We start from the raw sequence: 20535 nt of genomic DNA on the forward strand, positions 1-20535 counted from the left end.
TCAAGGTGCTCATTTAATCTAAATGTTTGGATGCAGGTGCCTACTTCCACCAGTGGCTGGATGGAGGCCACTAATTTTGTTTGCTTAAGTGACCAAACAGGTGTCAAACTGCCAGAGTTTTGGTCCAAGTCCAGGTTTTGAAGGATGATCCGAGAGGAAACTCTGGGGGATTTGGTGATGGATCCCCTGCTGTACCTCACTCCATGGGAAGGGCTCAGGGAGGAAGAATGGAGCAAACAGAGTGCACCTGATTCTGTGGAACTTTAAAGAAAGAAACTGATAAAAGTGTTACTCCTGCCACAGCCACCAGCTCAGATTTCCACTTTCAGTGCAGGCATCACCAAATTTTGCAAGGCAAAGGTATCAAAATCTTTCCAAAACCAACATCAACCAAAAACGCTGCAGAAATTAACATTATGGCATCAAACAAAACCAGTAACATTCTATAAGACAATGTGGAGAAATGGAATTTAAATAAAATAATAACAGACAAAAATAAACTTACATTTCTTTGTAACTACTTCAGAAACCCAGGCTACACCTTCTGCTTTGAAGCTCCAAAGCTGTGAAACTTTTGGAAGGGGAACACAGAATTAGCAATCAACTCAACTGATAAACACAACCAGTTGAAGCATTTTAGTATTTCTTTGACTGAAAACTTAATGTGAAACTACTTTTTTGAGATGTTAATAAAAACCTGAACAATATCCTAACTAGTCCTATTAAATACTTTTCTCACTGGACTCCAGCAAACTTAGTAGAGAAATGGCCTCACCATTATTAGAAGTTCTATGTGCAGTAGACACTTTTCAGTAAATCTGGCCTGATTTTGGTACTCAGGAAGGTCTAATTTTATTGTAGAGTGTAGAATTAAGATGAAGATTTGCTCAAGGTAGAGTAAAACTGAAAATAATGACAGGTTTTTCCATAAATAACATTTTGCTCAATGGGTGAGCAACGCCAGCAAGGAGCTGGATGTTGCTGCTCTGGCAGACTCTGATCTGCTCATAACTCTGATTTTTGTGCCTGGATTTTATTCACAGCCCACACTGTGACACAGCAGCACCGTGAGGCTGAGCACTATCCCACATTCCCAAAAACCCCACACTAACACGCCTTGCACAGAGGGACCTGCATTATCAATGGCTGTCTTCTTTTCAAGAAGAATGTTTGCATTAAATTGAATTTATATAGCAGATACTAGGAACGTGGTAATAATGGAGAAGGAACTTATTGAGATATCAAACAACAATAGCTGATTCTTACAAAATTCTTTTTAAAGGTGTGTTGCAGACAGATTGATCAATCCAGCAGGGAATTCCTTCATTTTTGTATGACAGAATATTCTGGTGGCTGATGCCAGACGACTTCAGCAATGGACTCCAAGGAATTTGTAACTCAGACCAATTTCCTAATTCCCACCACTTTTCCACTTGTGGCTCCATCACCCTCTCAGCACAGCAAATAAACTGATCTAATGAAAGGATGAAGGAAGACACAACCCTTCATTTTATAAGGGTCGCTCTAGTTTATAAATAATTATATGGTTTCTCAATGGGGAAAATGGGACATCAAAGGCCACAACTATTTTATTTTTAAGTTTTTTGCTGGTTTTGGAACTAAATCATCGACCAGTAAAATGGAACCTCTTGCTGGCAATCTTTCCTATGTCTTGCCCTCCAAATATTTTAAGATAGAGCTGTGAAAAACAAAGTAAATATAACCATCCTTTACTTTCAGTCTGTAGTTCTTGTCATTTCCAAATATAGGTTCAACTTTCTCTTCTGCCCTTGAGGAGCTGGGCTGTTTCATCCTGGCCTTTTGAGTTGAGCTCATCAGTACTTTTTGTCAATGTTTTTTTTGTCCAATTTTCTGCATTTTCTCCTCTCTTGCTTAATTGGAACCAAAATAGTTTGGGCTGCTGAAGTGAATGGAAGTAATTTTTGTCCATTCAGCACAATCCCGCTGCCATCCTTCCACACTAAATGAGAGATGTTAGAGTTCATCCCTCCAGCTTTCTCTCTCTTGGCCAAGAAAATCTTTTTCATTTTGTAGCTTCCCAAAAGATTTTTTTTTGCTTAGCTGCTGCTTGGAGGTGATATTTGCAATCTAGGGGCTGATGGAACAAGCGAAGATGTAAATATTGTCCTGCTGGTAAGCGCTGATTCATTGAAATGGAAATGATTTGTGCAAGAGCATCGTGCCTTGGCCATTATTTGTGTCAGAAACGAGAAGCAAAAGTAATTTAAAAGCAGGTGCTCTGCATTGCTTTGTTTTACAATGTCTTTTTCTCATTAAACGTGTTTATATTCTGTGTAACCTTTCCGATGAACAGAATGTAAGAGTTCAATACAAGAGACAGCACACAGAGCTTTAACCTTATCAGCTTCACAGAACCAAAATAGATTCCTCCATGCAAGAGGATGGGATGGGGGTTGATAGTCCCCCTTTTTAGCCTTTATAGGAAAAGAAAGAGAAATTAAAATCACTTTGATACCTCAGGTGGGAAGCTTAAAATGCTTAACAAGCTCTAAAATAATGCCCCAAAATTCTGTTCCTCCCAGGCTGAGCTCTCACACCTGAGCAGCCACAGGATGTGATTAACTCCTCAGTGACTTTTATAATTGAATCAATTCTGAATTGATTATTTCTCAATTATTCGTATCATTGAATTAGTTTTGGATGCATCATCCTTCAGTGATTTGTGCCACTGAATCAATTCTGAATGGATCATCCCTCAATGATTTGTGTCACTGAATCAATTCTGAATTAATTATTTCTCAATGATTTGTGTCATTCAATCAATTTTGAATTGATTATTTCTCGATGATTTGTGCCACTGAATCAATTCTGAATTCATTATTTCTCGATGATTTGTGTCATTGAATCAATTTTGAATTGATTATTTCTCGATGATTTGTGCCACTGAATCAATTCTGAATTCATTATTTCTCGATGATTTGTGTCATTGAATCAATTTTGAATTGATTATTTCTCGATGATTTGTGCCACTGAATCAATTCTGAATTCATTATTTCTCAATGATTTGTGCCACTGAATCAATTCTGAATTCATTATTTCTCGATGATTTGTGTCATTGAATCAATTTTGAATTGATTATTTCTCGATGATTTGTGTCACTGAATCAATCCTGAATTGATTATTTCTCGATGATTTGTGTCACTGAATCAATTTTGCATCAATCAGATAAACAGCTGGATTCCTCAGTGGGGGCTGCAGGATGCAGCTGCTGCATCCCAGCTGCACCAGGGCTCCAGTGCATCCTCACCCCTGTGTCTCCTTAAATCCTGGACATTTTGGAATCTGTGTGTTCCTGTCACATCCCTATGAGCAAACCCGGCTGAACTTGTACAAAAACCAGCGCAGAATGGAGAGACAAGATTAATTTCGCCTGCACTTGATGGGTAACAAAAATAGACAAGGCGACGCTGCGCAGAAATGAAGATGACGAGCGGAAGCCTGGAGAGCGCGTGAATCAAATTTAACCTCCAGCTCTTAAGACACAGCACAGAAATTTCAAGAGGTGGCTGAAGGAGAGCCCTTGTGAGTGGTGCTGCTGTGCTGGGGCTGGGCTGTGGCAGCCAGGAGAGCTCTGTGCTCCTGAGTGCTCCTTCAGCAGAGGAGCTGCCCCACAGAGCCTGGGGTGGTCCTGCAGGGATGGAATTCCATTCTGTAGGGCTGGAATTCCATCCTGGCAGGGCTGGAGCTCCATCCTTCAGGGCTGGAGTTTTATCCTGGTAAGGCTGGAGCTCCATCCTGGCAGAGCTGGAATTCCATCCCTCCGGGCTGGAGCTTCATCCCTCAGAGCTGGAGGTCCATCCTTCAGGGCTGGAGCTCCGTCCTGGCAAGGCTGGAATTCCATCCCTCAGGGCTGGAACTTCATCCCTCAGAGCTGGAGGTCCATCCTGCAGGGCTGGAGCTCCATCCTGGCAGAGCTGGAATTCCATCCCTCCGGGCTGGAGCTTCATCCCTCAGAGCTGGAGGTCCATCCTTCAGGGCTGGAGCTCCGTCCTGGCAAGGCTGGAATTCCATCCAGGCAGGGAATACTAATTCAGATGCATTTTGGTGACTTGACCACAATTTTGCACACAGCTAAAATGATTACAATGTACTAGAAGAAATTCTAGGGCTTTTATACAATTTCAGAGTTTTGGTACCTTTATTCTGCAGGTGTCAAAATCAGTTGCACAACTCCTTTTATTTCAGAGAAAATGCACTTCAAAATACAATTATTCATCTAGACTCTTGATTTTGGATTTTATATATATATAAAAATATATAAAAATGTATGGATTTATATATATAAATCCATATCTATATGTATATAAATGTATACATATTATATATTTATATGTTTACATTTATATATATAATACATATATATATTATCCAATATAAATTTTGAATTTTATATATATATATATAAATGTATGTATGCACCATAGGTATATATGTATGTACCCTTAAAATGCAGTGATAAAATAAATTGAAGGTACTTCTTGTCTGGCAGATTTCAAAGCGAAGTCGTGCAGTAATAGGAGTTGTGCTCTTTTCCAAAAATATTCCTAGAAGCTGCATTTTTAATTCCCAGAGCACCTCTCTGCTGCTGCTGCAGCTCGGTAGATGCACGAACAGGAACATCTGAGCAGGAGAGGTGTGTGGGGAGGTTTGGGAGAGATGGGTGGGTGGGAGGGGGAATTAAAGCCTGGATGTCTCTGCCATTAGCCCAGGAGCTGCTCATAATGATGTGTGGGGCAGGTGGCAGCTCCTGAAGTGACAGATGGCACTTTTTGGTGTGTCAGCATCCTTAGTGAGCACAGGAGCCTCAAAAGTGAAAATGTGGGCAGGGGAGTCACCCTGCAAATCAGCTCTGCTGGAAAAAAACCATGCTGGGGACATGTTGTGTGTACAAGGGACCCACAGGGCAGAAAAGAGGGGAAACTCAGGTTCTTACTCGGGTTCTTCTGTGGCCAGCAGGAGCAGGGAGGTCACTGCTGAGGGCACACATCAAGTGCTGTATCCAGTTCTGGCCCCTCAGCTTGGGAAGGACTTTGAGACACTTGAGGGCATCCAGAGGGGACAACGGGGCTGGAGAGGGAACACAAACCCTGTGAGGAAGCCCTGAGGGAGCTGGGGGTGCTCAGCCTGGAGAAAAGGACACTCAGGGCTGTCCCCATCACTCTGCAGCTCCTGAAAGGTGCCTGTGCTCAGCTGGGGCTGGGCTCTGTCGGCAGCAGCACTGACACAGCCAGAGCACACAGCCTGAGCTGTGCCAAGGGAAATACAGGCTGGATAGCAGGGAAAAGGTTTTTCCAGAAAGTGATGAAGATCTGGAATATTCTGCCCAGGGAGGTGGTGGAGTCCCCATCCCTGGGTGTGTTTAACAAAGCCTGGATGTGGCACTGGGGGCCACGGTTTAGTTGAGGTGCTGGGGCTGGGTTGGACTTGATGATGCTGAAGGTCTCTTCCAACCCAGTGATTCTGGGAATTCTTGGAATTCTGGGAATTCTGGGAATTCTGTGAGTTCTGTGAATTCTGCACTTCTGGGCATGAGTCCCCTTTGAGCAGCTCAGCCAGGTCGCCTTGGCCTGGATGTTGGCTGAGGTTAATTGGGATGGAGCTGGCAGCACCACACCCTCACCAGAGCTCTGCATCTCCGAGAGCTCTGCCTCTTCCCCAGGGAGCAAACAGCCCGGTCTGTTTAACTACTTCCCTGGAACTAAGCCAAAAATGGTCTGAAAATGAGTGTTATTAATGATCACTGCTGCAGCAGACGCACAAACTTCAGCAGATTCAGAGAAACCTGTGAAGAGCAGCGGGGCTAATCTTCTTTCCCATTCCTTTTCTATTAGTGGTGCCTTGGAAAAGCTCTGCTCCAGGTGCTGATTTGCTCCGAGTCTCTCAGGTCTCTTTGTTGTAAATGTGATCTCTTTAGAGCATGGAGGATAAGATTCAGCAGGAGATGAAAACACATGTTCCAGCAAGCTGCAGCTTCACCCTTTGGCCATTCTGCTCCTCTGCCCTTCGCCCCGCACAACAAAGCCAAGGAACATCTTAAAAACAGGGGAAGGAAATAAAAAAACAATTTTAAAAAGCTGGTTTTGTTTACATTAAAATTCATGAACACATGGTTTGGCCTTTAATCTGCAAAAGTCACAGTATTTGCTCAAAAGGACAGTTTCTCACAGACAGAGCAGGCCAGTTTAAAAAATTCAGCAGCTACAAAGACAAGAATGACCTTTTTTGGAGCAAGGAAGAGGCACAGGAGAGGTCTGTTTGTCCAGCTCTCCCCTTTCTTTTCTCTCTTCTCATCTCCTCAGCCTCTTGTCCTTTCTCTCTCCAACACTATAAACCAATCTTTCTGAAAAAATAAAAAAAATCATCAAGAGGTGTGTGGCAATGATGCTGATGACATTTTCATGTTCATCTTTGTGCATTACTGCAATCACTTAGAATATTCTCAGCTTGGTCTGCAGGCTCATTTATTTCCTAATTTGTCTTTGAGAAAGGAAAACCTACAAATATTATAGCTGAAAAAAAAATTAGAAAACTGGGCTTAAAGATGTTATATTTTTCTTGTGAAAAAGACAAGATGAAATGTCAGATGAATAATTCCATACTTCAAAGGACAACAAATTATTTGCAGGGGTTAGGAAGCGATGCCAGCTTCTTTGTTATATTTTGTGGGAAAAAAATCAGATTTATTGGGAATACGGGCAGCATTTTTCCATGTTTGGGGAGGGAAGACATCAGCCCGGGGGGAAGGAGGTAGGGTATTACCACCCATGGATCCAGGACATGCCAAGGGGGTTTTAAAGGGAGATAACAGAATCATTTCCATATCCATAATTTCTGTATCCATGATTTCACAACCCCATAGGTTTGGTGTTACAAAAGGAAGGGCTCTGCTGCCTCCAGGAGCAGGTGGTCAACACCTCCCAAAACAGCAGAGCCCAGTGTTGGGTTTCACATCCCAAACAACTGGCTGTTAGGAAATGGGTGAATGTCAATTCTTTGCTTCTTTTCTGCCAAGGTTGGGATTAAATGTGTGAGATGGTATTTCTTGTTGGGACTCAGATGTTTATTAGTTCTTTTATATGTCACAGTCTCACAAGTTGTGAGTTCTGCAGTATTTGAGTTTAACAGGCTAAAAATGGAGCCCCGTCTCTCTCTGCAAGGCCTTTTAAGGATAAACCGTCCAATTAAGAAATGACACCTCAATCATTTTTACTTTTAACCCAATAATCAACCACCCATGGTCCCACAATGGAAACTTTTTATCCCATTACACAAAACCACCCAAACCCGTGGAGAAGAATGAGAATAAGGAAGAGAAGAAGGAGAAGAAAAGAAGAAGAAGAAGAAGAAGAAGAAGAAGAAGAAGAAGAAGAAGAAGAAGAAGAAGAAGAAGAAGAAGAAGAAGAAGAAGAAGAAGAAGAAGAAGAAGAAGGAGGAGGAGAACCAGCCTCCACCCCAAAATCTCCACCTTGCTTTATATCTATTACTATATTCTAAACCCTTAAACTCAGAGTTTCCCACCCTGGGATATCACACAATTCTATTCAGACTCCACACCCACAATCCCAGTTCCATCATTCCATTTTGGAAGCTTCTTCAGGTCAATGCAGCGTTCTCTTGGGGGTCAGTGCCTGACAGCACAGAAAGCCTAAAAATTCTAAACTTAGAAAGTCTCAAATTCTCACTAACCAGGTGAACTGATGTGATCCCAGCCCTGCATCCTCAGTGCAGGGCCAAGGCCATTTATTGCCATGGTGGCATTTGGGCTGCCAGCCCTACCAGGGAGTGCCTGGCAGCCTTAATGATCCAACAATATTCCAAACTGAGCCCGTGCCTTGCAATAACTGAGCACTGCTCCTGGGACAGCTCTGGGAATCTTCAATGTGAACAAAAAGAGTCCTGCAGTTTTCTCATTTAATTAAATTTAAATATATGGGGACTGGCAGTGCGTGGCTCGGGCTTATGATTCTTTTTTTTTCTTTTTTTTTGAGTTGTTCTTTGCAGTTTAATGTCATTGTGAAGCAATTTTTAATCAACAGGCAGCTTCAACTGGAAGTGGAGCTGACACCTCGTTACCTTTAGAGAAGGACTTTTATTAATTGCAGCACTAAGTACAGGGGAAATAGCCAGGATGACATGTAGTAAAAAACACCAGACAGTAGCACAGGGTGAAAAAACATTTCAGCATTTCCTGTTATGGGCTGTACTTGTGATTGTCTGGAATTTTTTATGGGAAGGGCTCACTTTTCACCTGGTTTTATTGTTGCAACCCAAATTATTAAGGGATATTTGGAAATTTATATATATATATATATAAATTCTATATATATAAAAATTACATATATTATATAAATTATATATATATATATAAAAATTATATATAAATTATATATATATATATATATATATATATATATATATATATATATAGAATAGTCTGCTTTCTAAAATACCCCAGACGATTGTGAGTTGAAGGGAAGATGCTTTCAGTGCTGTTTTATGGAGAAACCCTGTTTCTATGTTTCTATGTGGTGGAACAAGTTGTAAGCATGGATAAAGATACAGATATAAATATAGAGATAAAAAATTACCTGCACCACATGAATTGGTAGCTCTTAAAACCAATTTCTGCTGAACTATTCCTGAACTGTCCCTGCCCTGGAGCTGTGCAGTGCCACAGCACAGGGAATGGAATTATTCATGTATAATAACACAACATTAGTCAGGAATGGTGCTAATTGCACATCCAGCACCCTTTAAGTTCGGCTTTTCTGAGCATAACCTGGGATTTTTTTTTAATGTAATACAGATCTTTTTAACCTAGGGAAACCCTCACAAAATATCTCCCAGATAGGAATTTGGCTCTGTAACAAGATTTTCAAACCCCAGGGTGCACAGAGATGCTTGTTAGGAATCCAGACAAGGTGACAACACATCTGACAGGTTATTGCCACTTCTGGGCTGTCCCCTGTCTCATATCTTATTTACCAATTACTCATGGTCACAGAGCCACAGACTGGTTTGGGATGGAAGGAACCTTAAATCCCACCCAGTGCCACCCCTGCCATGGCAGGGACACCTCCCACTGTCCCAGGAGCTCCAATTCCCAGTGTCCAGCCTGGCCTTGGGCACTGCCAGGGCCTGCCCACCCTCCCAGGGAGCAATTTCTCTTCAATATACCACCTAACCCTGCCCTCCATCAGTTTGAAGCTGTTCCCCCTCTCCCTGTCTCTCCATTCCCTTGTCCAAAGCCCCCAAACAGATTTTGCCCACCTGACCCACTGCAGGAAGGGGCAAAAAGCAAAAACAAGGGGCTCTCCCTGGCCCTCCTGCTCTGTGAGAAGCATGGAAACTCCTGATGGTAACAGGAGGAGGAATGGTGAACCTGGGAGGAATCAAGAACCACAACAGTGAAATCAAAGAGTGGTAAAAAATGAGAGGAGCAGGAGGAAATGGAGAGGAGAAATGGGAATTTGTGCTGGAGGGGTGCTGGAGGTACAGGCAGAAAGGAGAGGGAGAGGGGAAGGAGCCACACTCTGCTCTAAAGAAAGATACAAAAAAATAATAAAAATATCAGTACAGGCAGAAAGGAGAGGGAGAAGGGAAGGAGCCACACTCTGTTCTAAAGAAAGATTTACAAAAATTCATAATAAAAATATCAGTAGAGACACCAGGTAAAACAAAGCTTCCCAAGAGTACAGGAAAGGTTAATTAGAGACTTTTACCCTCTGCAACACCTACAAGAACCAGGCAACTCCTTCCTGAGTTTTAGTGTTTGTTTAACAAATATCTGTGATCTGAGTGCCAATCCACATCACCCCTCACATGAACAGAGGTAACAGCTTCCCACAGGGGCTTCCTAAAAGTAAATTGCCAAATAAACAACATCCTTCCCTATGGCAATAAATCATGCAGACTCCATTTTCTTCATGGTGGAAAAGCCCATTATTTATTCACATAACTCCTTTTTATCCAGTTGTACAGAGCTGTGTGCGCCTCCAATGGGTCAGGAGATTTCTTGCAAATTACTTCATTGGTCAGTTGTTATTAACAGCAAGTTGTTAATCTGTATTGATTGGTCACTCAAACCCTTGTTGTGTAGGTGCTGAAAAGTTGTCTGTGAGAGATAGTTTTCATTTTCCTAAGGGTGTACAAACAGTTTATCCGGGTGCTGGTTGTTTTTCCCAGGAATGGATTGTTGTGTTAATGAACTGCTCACACCAGGATTGCTTCCACATGGGAATTGCAGAGGCCAGACAGTGATTCCAGGAGAGCAGCCTTGATTTTCTGAAGCATTTCTTTATGATTTTTGTACCTTACTGCAACACTTCCCCTTCCCAGCCTCTGTCAGGCCACACTTCCCTTTGTTCCTCCCTGCTTACCTGCCCGGCTGGGAGCTGCCGCAATCCATGGGAAGCAGGGATCTGCTTATAAGCAAGATAAAAGGAGGGATTAAACTTTTATTTTTCCCCCTGGCACTTCTTTAACTTGTAAAGGAGAGTTTGGACTCCCTCATTCCACGCCCTTGTTGTGCTCAGAGCCTTTTCCTGCTGCTCATCAGGAGATTTCGCTGAGAGACAGAAACATCCAATTTGTTGTTCCTTGTGTGTCCAACCCTCCGGGCTGGCTGTGTTTGGGCAGCTCTGCTGAAGATCCCTGGGTTTGGGAAATTGCTCTCTGTGTATGGGAAGAAGAATGGATTTTATGTTGACAAGAAAGCCTTTCAAAGTTGTTGCTTTTGTGCTGGAGGGACAATCCCAAACTTGTGGATGCTTGAACAGATGTGGCACAGCCAGGGCGCCTCAAGGGCAGCACTCAGAATTAGCTCATGGCAGAAAAGGGGTTTTTCCCCATCTGGTTTTTAAAAAAATCTTCAATCAATGGCAATTAATACAGTAAAAATCAAGGATTAGAGTCAATATTTAATGACTGTGTTACAGAGCAGGGAGAACTGGATCAATTGAAGGTGGCAGGACACAGTGGAGAAATAGAAACTTCTCTTGTGATGGAAGGTGATGTCTAAGAGCAAAAACCCCGTGATGTGATTTAAAATCCTGTGAGTGACTTTCCAGGCTAAGGAATTTCTGAGTTGAGTGGTTTTGTGTGGGATGCTGCTGCTCTTTCCATACACATTTTCTATTTCTGGCATAATACATAAATCAGTGTCACAACAGAAAGGGAAAATGATGCACACTTAAAGCAAAACATAAAATTACCTCTTTATGGGCTATCTGCTTCTTAGGTATTATTTAGAAAGCACAAAATAAAGAAGCAGAGCTGTTTTGGAGCTGCCTACAGCGCAGGAAGGGAGGAGACAGATGTGACAGGGATGAAATCTCTGCGCTCACAGGGATGATCAAACACCTCTGAGCATCACCTTTGTGTCTTCTGCTGCCAGGAAAATGCAGAATTCCTCTTCCCTGGACAACACAGGACAAATCTACTTCAGGATTTGCTCCCCACCCTGCAGAGGGAGCAGAAAGTACCTTACATCCAGCTGGAGTCTGGTGAGGGGCACAACTCTGCTGTGTTTTCCTGGGACACCTCACAAGGAAGAAATTGGAAATCAGCATTTGATAGCTCAAATGTGAGCTTTAATAAATTTCCTGAACCTCTGGGAATTCTTATTGTGATAGGGACAAACAGACAAGAGCCAATATTCTATGGATAGAAATCCCTACATTTGTAATGCTCACCTAATCTCTTGTGGATTTTTTAATTGAATAAAACACACAAATAAATAAAACTTCTTGCTCACAACCAGCTTTGTAAAAACCACCTGTTTTGTGCTGAGTGTGGGTTGATGGAACAGGATACCTGGCCAGGATTTTCCCTGCAAATGGAACTTTCTGTGCTTTCTGTCCATTCTCTCCACCCAAAGCAAACAGGAGGAGATAAAAGGATTTATTCCCAATCATCACAGAGATTTTATCCCTGGTCATCACAGAGATAAGAAGAATTCATCCAGGGACAGCCCCACCAAAGATAAAGGATTGCTGTGATATTGTCTAAGCTGCTGTTGTCTTATGGATGAGTGGGAAATGCAGTTTGTGCTGTGGGAACACTTTTTTTCTACAATACTCCCAGTATTGAAGGGAAATTGTTCCACAACACCAAAAAACCAGCATCAAAACCTGCTCAGGACACCATTTCTGGAATATTCTGGACCAAACTTTCTTAGCCTAAGGTACCAATGTTTGCAGCTCTACCCTGACTCTTTTGGGAAAGATTAATAAACGGAGCATGCTGCCCATAATTCACTTTTTTTCTTAATGTCATTAGAAATAAATGGACTTTGTAAAGAGCTTCAGTAAAATATAGCACTGTCAGCCTTAGGAAAGTTATTTTGGAAAAAACATAGTAAGATATTTAAATATAGAGAAAAATCACTTGATGAGATCTGTTTCTTTCCTTACTGTAAGAAATACGATTTTAAAAGATATTTAGAGCCTGATTTGTGGGTATCTCACCTCCTCACCTTTCTCCTCTGCTTGCTCTTATCTTTTGTGAGGATGATAAAAGCTTCACCTGCCACAGCTCCATCCTCTCTAAGTCCAGCCTTGAGGTTTAATCCATTGTAGGCCTAGTTCATAAAAAGGGTTTTACCTCTCTCTTTTCTAAAAGAGAACCCAAGGCATAATCCAATTATCAACAGTATATGGCTGTTATAGCTGAGGACTTTCAGTTTTGCTGGAAATAATTTTTGAATGGTGTTAATATCAGGGGCAACCAATTTTCCTATGAAGAAAAATGGGATTTATTAAAAATAGGATTTAAAAACTATCCCAAGAAAAGGTGGATTGGCTGTCTCTTCTGAAATAAAAACGTTGATAAAAATGTCTTTCAGTTTTATTTCTTCAAGCAGAAAACAGCAATAAAGAAAACTGCTGCTTTTTCTATTATAACAAACTCAAGGTTTCACGAATGAATTTGAAATAAATAAATAAATAAATCTCACACCCAGGCACTAAACCCAAATAAGAACATGCTATGTTATTTTTAAAACTGTTTTTGTTAAAATCCAATGCCAATTAAACCTCAATGTATGTGTTAATTTGAGGTACAAGGAAAAGTTGTTTCCCTTTGGTTATAGGTCATTGTGCACATTCTGTCTGTCGGAATTTACAATTTTTGGGAGTTTTGGAGCAGTTTGTGGGGAGGTGCAGAGGCAGCTCCGTCCCTCTCTGGAAATTCCTTTTTTCCAGGCTCAGCATCTGTTGCTAAGCTCTAAATACACAACACAAATTTCAGGTGAGGCTTTCTCATCCATGGCAAGGCTCAATTTGTTTCCATGTTCCAGAATCTCTGCTGTTGTTTAAAACCCCGGGTGACTGCATTGCTAATCTTGCAGTTGACAAGTGGCCTTGCTCTCCTTTGGGAATGCAAAAATTCTTCTTGCAAGCAGCCCTAATCCCAAGCAAACTTGTTAAAGATGGGAGTTATGCTGCTCCTTCTGCTCTTAAATATATATAAAAATAAATACATAAATAAATAAACCAATAGGACCTTAAAAAAATTAAATAAAGCACCAGGACCTATAAATAAATAAATAAATAAATAAATTAGACAGTAGGACTTTAGAATAAATGAAACTGTAGGACCTTAAAATAAAAAAAAACTTAAACAGCAGGGTCTTAAAATAAAAAAATAAAGAGCAGGAGGCCCTAAAATAAACAAACAAACAAATAAATAAACAAATAATATATAAATATATTAATAAATCAGCAGGACCTAAAATAAATAAATAAATAAATGAAACTGTAGGACCTTAAAATGAGTAAATAAATAAATAAAGCACCAGGATCTTAAAATCAATCAATCAATCAGCAGGACTGTAAAATACATAAATATATAAAAAATAAGACAGTAGGAGCTAAAAATACATCAATAAATGAATGAAATTGTAGGACCTTAAAATACATAAACGAAACAGTAGGACCTTAAAATAAATAAGTAAATAAATAATTTTTTAAATGTAGATTCTTAAAACAAATAAGTTTGTAGGACATTAAAATAAATAAATAAATAAACAAATAAAGCAGTAGAACCTTAAAATACATAAAGCAAGCAATAGGTGGTTCCAATCTGATCATTGGCACTTAACAGCTTTAAAATATGTTTTTCCTTCCAATGGAAAAGTTAAAAGTCTCTCCTGTGATGAGTAATGAAGTGTAGTGGAAACACAAGAGAGGAAGGAGTTCCCAGAGCTGGTTGGTATCTGCAGCAGAGATCTCGATTCAGTGGCTAATTGCTAATTCGGTGGCTAATTACTAATTCGGTGGCTAATTGCTCAGCATCAGTTCTGCCACACACACAAATTGGGCTCCTCAATGTCCCAGCTCCCTTCCCCTCCCGCATCCCTGCCATGATTCCAGGTGCCAGCTGCAATCCTGAGCAGGCAGGAGAGCTCAGCTGCTTCCCCTGCAGCCCCACAGCCCCAAAGCCACCGGGAAATTCATCACCTGTGCTCACCTGTGCTCACCTGTGCTCACCTGTGCTCACCCGTCCCTGGAGGATGAGGCAAAGCCACCCCCAGTCCCTCCTGGGTGGCACCTGGCAGGAGCAACACCTCACAGAATTCACAGAATTTACAGAATTTACAGAATTCACAGAATTCACAGAATTCACAGAGTCACTGGGTTGGGAGAGACCTCCAAGACCATCGAGTCCAACCCAGCCCCAGCACCTCAACTGAACCCTGCCCCCAGTGCCACATCCAGGCTTTGTTAAACACACCCAGGGATGGGGACTCCACCACCTCCCTGGGCAGCCATTCCAGAACTTTATCACTTTCTGCAAAAACCTTTTCCCTGCTATCCAGCCTGTATTTCCCTTGGCACAGCTCAGGCTGTGTGCTCTGGCTGTGTCAGTGCTGCTGCCGACAGAGCCCAGCCCCAGCTGAGCACAGGCACCTTTCAGGAGCTGCAGAGTGATGGGGACAGCCCTGAGTGTCCTTTTCTCCAGGTGAGCACCCCCAGCTCCCTCAGGGCTTCCTCACAGGGTTTGTGTTCCAAACCCCTCTCCAGCCTGGTTGTCCCCTCTGGATGCCCTCAAGTGTCTCAAAGTCCTTCCCAAGCTGAGGGGCCAGAACTGGGCACAGCACTTGATGTGTGCCCTCAGCAGTGACCTCCCTGCTCCTGCTGGCACCTTGGTGCCACCACCCCCTGCTGCCCTCCCATGAAAGTTTCATTAGTGCCATTTTATCCCCATTATCCCGTGTGGAACATTGTGTCCTCAGCCCGGCCGTCCACATGGGATAATGGGGATAAAATGGCACAGCCAATTTATTTTATAAATTAGCCGTGCTAAAACTCTGCAAAACTTTAGGATGGCTCTGAGGGTTTTGGGGCTGTTTCAAGGAGGATTTCCAACAATATTTTCAAGGTCTGTGTTTTGCACCCCAAACATTAAAAAACATTTAAAAGGAGAATGAGCTACAAGCATTGCAAGTAAAGCAAGGCAGAAAAACCTTGCCAGCTTGCTGAGCATCAGTGTGTTCAGATAAATCTGGGAGTCTCTGTGTGGCAATTTATGCTCCAGCAGCCACTGCATAGAAAAAGCTTTTGTATCCAATTTAAAAACATGAATGTTCCATCCTTACCCTAGAGCTTAAAGACAATTTACAGAAGTAGGGCACTGTGAAGTATTGCCACAATAAACAGTTGGTTTACTTCCCTTTTACAGCAAAAATTAGGGGAACACTGCAACCCTTGTCAAGCCTTAAAATATGTTTGCAATAAAATAGAAGCCATTGGCTTTTTTTAATTTCAATGAGTTTCTTCATTATTCAAAAGCCTCTTTAAATCTTTCATAGATTCAAATCTGGTTTTTTAAGAGGAAATACATAATCCTTCAGTAATTAATCTAAATGTCTGGCTACTAAAAAATTGGGTATTGATGGTCCTCCTGTATTTTTCTCATGGAAGGAGAAAGCATTTTAATTCTTCAAAATTTGCTTATTGGTTCCTTTCTGTTGGCAGGAGTTTGAATACATTATAAAGTGCTTTTCTGGTGATACCCTTCCAGAATTAATGAAGGAGCACCTTATAACTGGTTACTATGAATTAATTAGAAATTCATCCTGGTGGCTGGAGATTTATTTGGATATGAAGGAAAGTCCATAGAAAGTTGCTGTTTATTTACCCACATAGAAGTTCCTTAGTAAAGACTGAGGGCACAGTGAGTTAATAAAGACAAGAACAATCATTTTTATATTTTTAGTGAATGAAAAGAATTAACTAGACGTTAAATAGTTTCTAAATACTACACTACATCTAAAATAGCCAGGCTGGACTATTTTAATTAACAAGAAGCAGCACTTCATGATTAGTCCCTCTGAAAACAACAGAAAGAGAGGATTAATGTCCAGCAATGAGATTGTATAAATTCAGATCTTTGGGCCCTTTGAGGAAGAGGCCCATGGATTTCAGGGGCCTGGGTTTGGTACTTTGGGAACACCACGGACACCAGGAGATGGCTGGAGGTGGAGAAAGATTTCTCTCATTGGCAGAAAAATCAGTGTGCGGAATTACACCTTCATCTGCTGCTGTTTGTGTGATAAGGGATGGACAGGAGGTGTTTTCTGGCTGTGTGAATGAAAATAATGGAGAGAACTGGGAATCTGAGAGAGGATTTAGGCAGAAAACCCTGGTTCAGCTCACCCCAGTCACTGCACAGAGAGAAGGAGAGAAAAATCTTTTTGTGTTCTACAAACCCTGAGCTGGGTGGGCTTTGGGCAAACAAACACTTCCATCCTACCTTTGACAAGCACAATTTCAAAGTGATGCAGACATGGAAGAGTTGTTGATGTCTTTGTATGCAGAAATAGCTTTAAACAGAGGGAGCGAGGGAAAAAAAGTCAAATAAGATAAAACCAGAAAAAAAATCTCAATATGGGAGTTGACAGAAGCTTGGATTTTAGCAAAGAATTTGACACTGTCTCATGAAATCTTAATTGAAAAATTAATTCAAGTCAGCTTGGCTGCAGACAATGGTGTGTGGGTTGAATATTGGCTAAAGCACAAATGAAAAAATGCTGATAAACAGCTGGTAACAAGATGGGTGGAAATGTCCAGTGGGGTGGACATAACAAACATGCACTGATTGTTAGTCTGAGTTCACTTTATATCTTCATTAATGGCTTAGAAAAAATATATAATCATGATCACAATTAAATATTATGCCCATCCTAGATGGATGTCAATAAGGGGAGTGAAATGAAAAAGGAAACATGGATAAAACATGGCCAAAATAGATTAATTAAGGGAAGAAAATTATTTTACTGCAAACACAAAACCAGCACAAAGCAGAGTAACTCAAGAGATGAACAATGGTTTGTCTTTTAGGGGATGGAAGAGTGGCAATGGATAAGAGAGCAGAAGGATACTACAGGAATGATAAAAAGTGAAATGCAAGTTGAGGATCCAGTGCCCTTTGCATCCAATGGACTTCAAAGGGTTTTGGGCATGGCTGGCAGTCCCAGAGCAGGGATTATCTGCAACCTTGTTCTGGCCACTGCAGGCAGCCATAGGAGATGCTCTCCCAGAAAGATGTTAAATTGGCAGCAAATCAGAGAGGAGACAGAATAAAAAATGAAGGGGTTTTGTGAGAGCTGAAGTGGGAAGAAAAATGAAGGGAATTAAGCAGTTATAATTTGGCCAAATAAGGAATAAGCAGGAGCACAATAACAGCTTTCAAATGTCTGAGGACCTAAGCCTGTATAAAGGATAATAATTATTCACTCTGTTACATGGCAGAAGGAGTTTAACAGGTGAAGGGAATATATTATGAGGGAAGAAAGACATTTGATGTAAATATCAGGAAATGCTGCATATTAAACTGTTGAATAATAGAGGAGATGGAAGTCCTGTGGTCTGGGATTTCTGAGACTCAGATTGAATGCCAGCTATTGAAATGCAGAGAGGAACCTTTTCTATTCCCCAGGACACCAGGAAATGCATCTGCCTTGAAAAGATTGGGATCTTCTCCTGACCTCTCCCTGTGCAAGCTCCATGTGGTTTAAAGCCCACACCAGGAGATGCAGAAATATCAGAGGATAAATTGTTCTTAATAAGGAATAAACACTCCTCATATCTTCTGATTGTGCAATCTGCTCCCACCCCTGTCTGGCTGGGATCACAGCCTTTTCTCAAATCACAGCCTTCTCTCAAGTCAGTATCTTCAAACTGCTTTGTTCTGCTCAGGCAAAAATAAAATGCTTTACTGGAGTGGGAAATGGGGATATTCATAGCAGTACCCCAAAGATTTATTAGTAGAGGACATTTTTTACCTCAATTTGTCTCAAAATTCTCTTTTTTTTTCTGCTAGAAATACTGTCTAGAAGTACTATAAGACTTCTTTTCGGGAGTTTTTCTTCCCTGGCCTCGTTTTTTTCTTATATCTTTAGATTCTAAAACCACTGACTACACTAAAAACCATGAATGAATTTGTTTGTTTGCATGTGCCCACTCATTCACAGAGCAAAGGGTTTGACTAAAAATATTAATCAAAGAGAAAAATATAAAAATCTGACTTTTATTCCATCATGCAGTCCATGATAGGAGAGGGAGCTATTTCTATCCAGCAATTCCTTCATTTTCCACCCCCTGCATTTTGGTTCCCAGCTCTCCACCAAACGTAGGAAGCAAAGACAAATTTCAGATGATAAATCTGGAAGGCTTTTTTTTTTCTCATATCAATGTGAAAAAAGCAGTTTTAAATACAGCTAAATATTTGTAAACATGGGAAATGCCAGTTCTCACTCGGTGTAAATGATCCCAAGTTTATTCTTTTTGATTTGAGCATGACTGTTTACACTGGATATTTCAGTGTGTGGTAAATTACAGGACTTCACTCACTTTAATACCAGTTTTAATGACCAATAATGAGCTCAGGCAACAATAAATCAGTTTTTAGACTTTAGACACTGCTACAGTCTATGGCAGAAAACATTAAAAATACTTCTTGGCCCTTCCTGACTTGATTTGATACTAATGCACAATGAATTGCAGCTTAAGGAAACACTAGAGAAAGCTTTCCATGTCTTAGTGTAAATCAATAGATTTTATTACAGCAAAACACGTCTTGTACATCTGCAACACCATAAATTTATGCCTGGGGAAAAAAAAGAATAAAATCAACATGTCCTGCACTGCAGACATCAGAGATGAGAAGCTGAATATTCAGCGTCAGTGAAATGCTGCAGGAAAGGCAAGGACACAACACCTGAGGGCAAAAGCAGGACAGGAAGGAGCAGGAGCAGGGAAGAGGTGGCAGCTGTCCACGAGGAATTGCTGAGCCCTTGATTGGAACAATCTGTTTAATTCTGCAGCCTGATTTCCAGGCTGATCCTGAAAATATTCCTCTTAGAAAATAAGGAATAGGAATATTTTCAGCCTGGAAAGGAGGCTGCAGAAAATATTCTGAATAAAGGAAGGTGGGATGCCTGGAAAAGATGTTTTATGGAGAGAAAATTATGAGGCTGAGTGTATTTGGTTTATATGAGTGTGGTTTAGGGGATGATTTCCTTGAAGTCAGGGAAGCACTGATGTGAGAAATATTGTAATAATGACTTATTAAAAGCAGTAACTCTTCTGATCATCACACAAACTCTGAGAGCAGCCCTGGCATCACTGGAGCCCCACAATTCTGGGAGTCAAATCTGCTGGGGGGATTCTGTGCTGGTTTCTCCTCAATAAATTCAGTCCCTGCTCTGATTTGCACTTGCCTGAAAAGACATTCAGGATCACAACCAATCCAGATGCAAATTAAATTCAGTCTTGGATATATGCACAAATTATAAATACCTGGAAAGAAACAGATTAAGGATTAAGGTTGGTTAAGTAAAGAATTAGCTCAAAATTAAAGGGAAACAATACACAAACCATGGACTGTAAAATGCCCTGACATTCCTGAAAACCAAGATTGTGTATTTCTACACACTTGTATGATGAACCTTAAAAGCATGAATGTGTTTTATTCCTTGCCAGGTTTGTTCCTCTATTTGGAAAACATTTATTCTGCTTCTTGTTTACACTGAATTTAGAATTAATGTGGCTGTTCTGGCTGAGCAAAAAACAACCTTGACTTGTATGAGGCATCATTTTATCATGCCAAGATATCTTGTGTAAAACCACAACATGAGCAGAGTTCTCAGAATTAAGCTGGTTAATAATTACTATATAAACAGGTCAAGGATCAAGAGAGAGAGTAAATTCTTGTGAAGTGTGTGTAGATTATATTTCCAAATTAAAATACTGAAAGGCAGAGCTGTCTTAATGTGCACAGAAAAAAATCAGATATCCAGAGGTGAAATATTGTGGTCTCAGGGAACATTTTTCACACACTAATAATCAAAATACAAACACCAGTAGTTAGTTATATGAAATACTGCACTGTTGGCATTAGTGAAGTATTTCTTAGGTGCAATAATATTTATTGAAAAACTACATAATCCAAGCCACATTTTCTTATACACTGTAGAAATAAACAGAAATA

The sequence above is a fragment of the Ammospiza caudacuta genome, chromosome 11, assembly GCF_027887145.1.
Source record: "Ammospiza caudacuta isolate bAmmCau1 chromosome 11, bAmmCau1.pri, whole genome shotgun sequence".
Taxonomy (NCBI): domain Eukaryota; kingdom Metazoa; phylum Chordata; class Aves; order Passeriformes; family Passerellidae; genus Ammospiza; species Ammospiza caudacuta.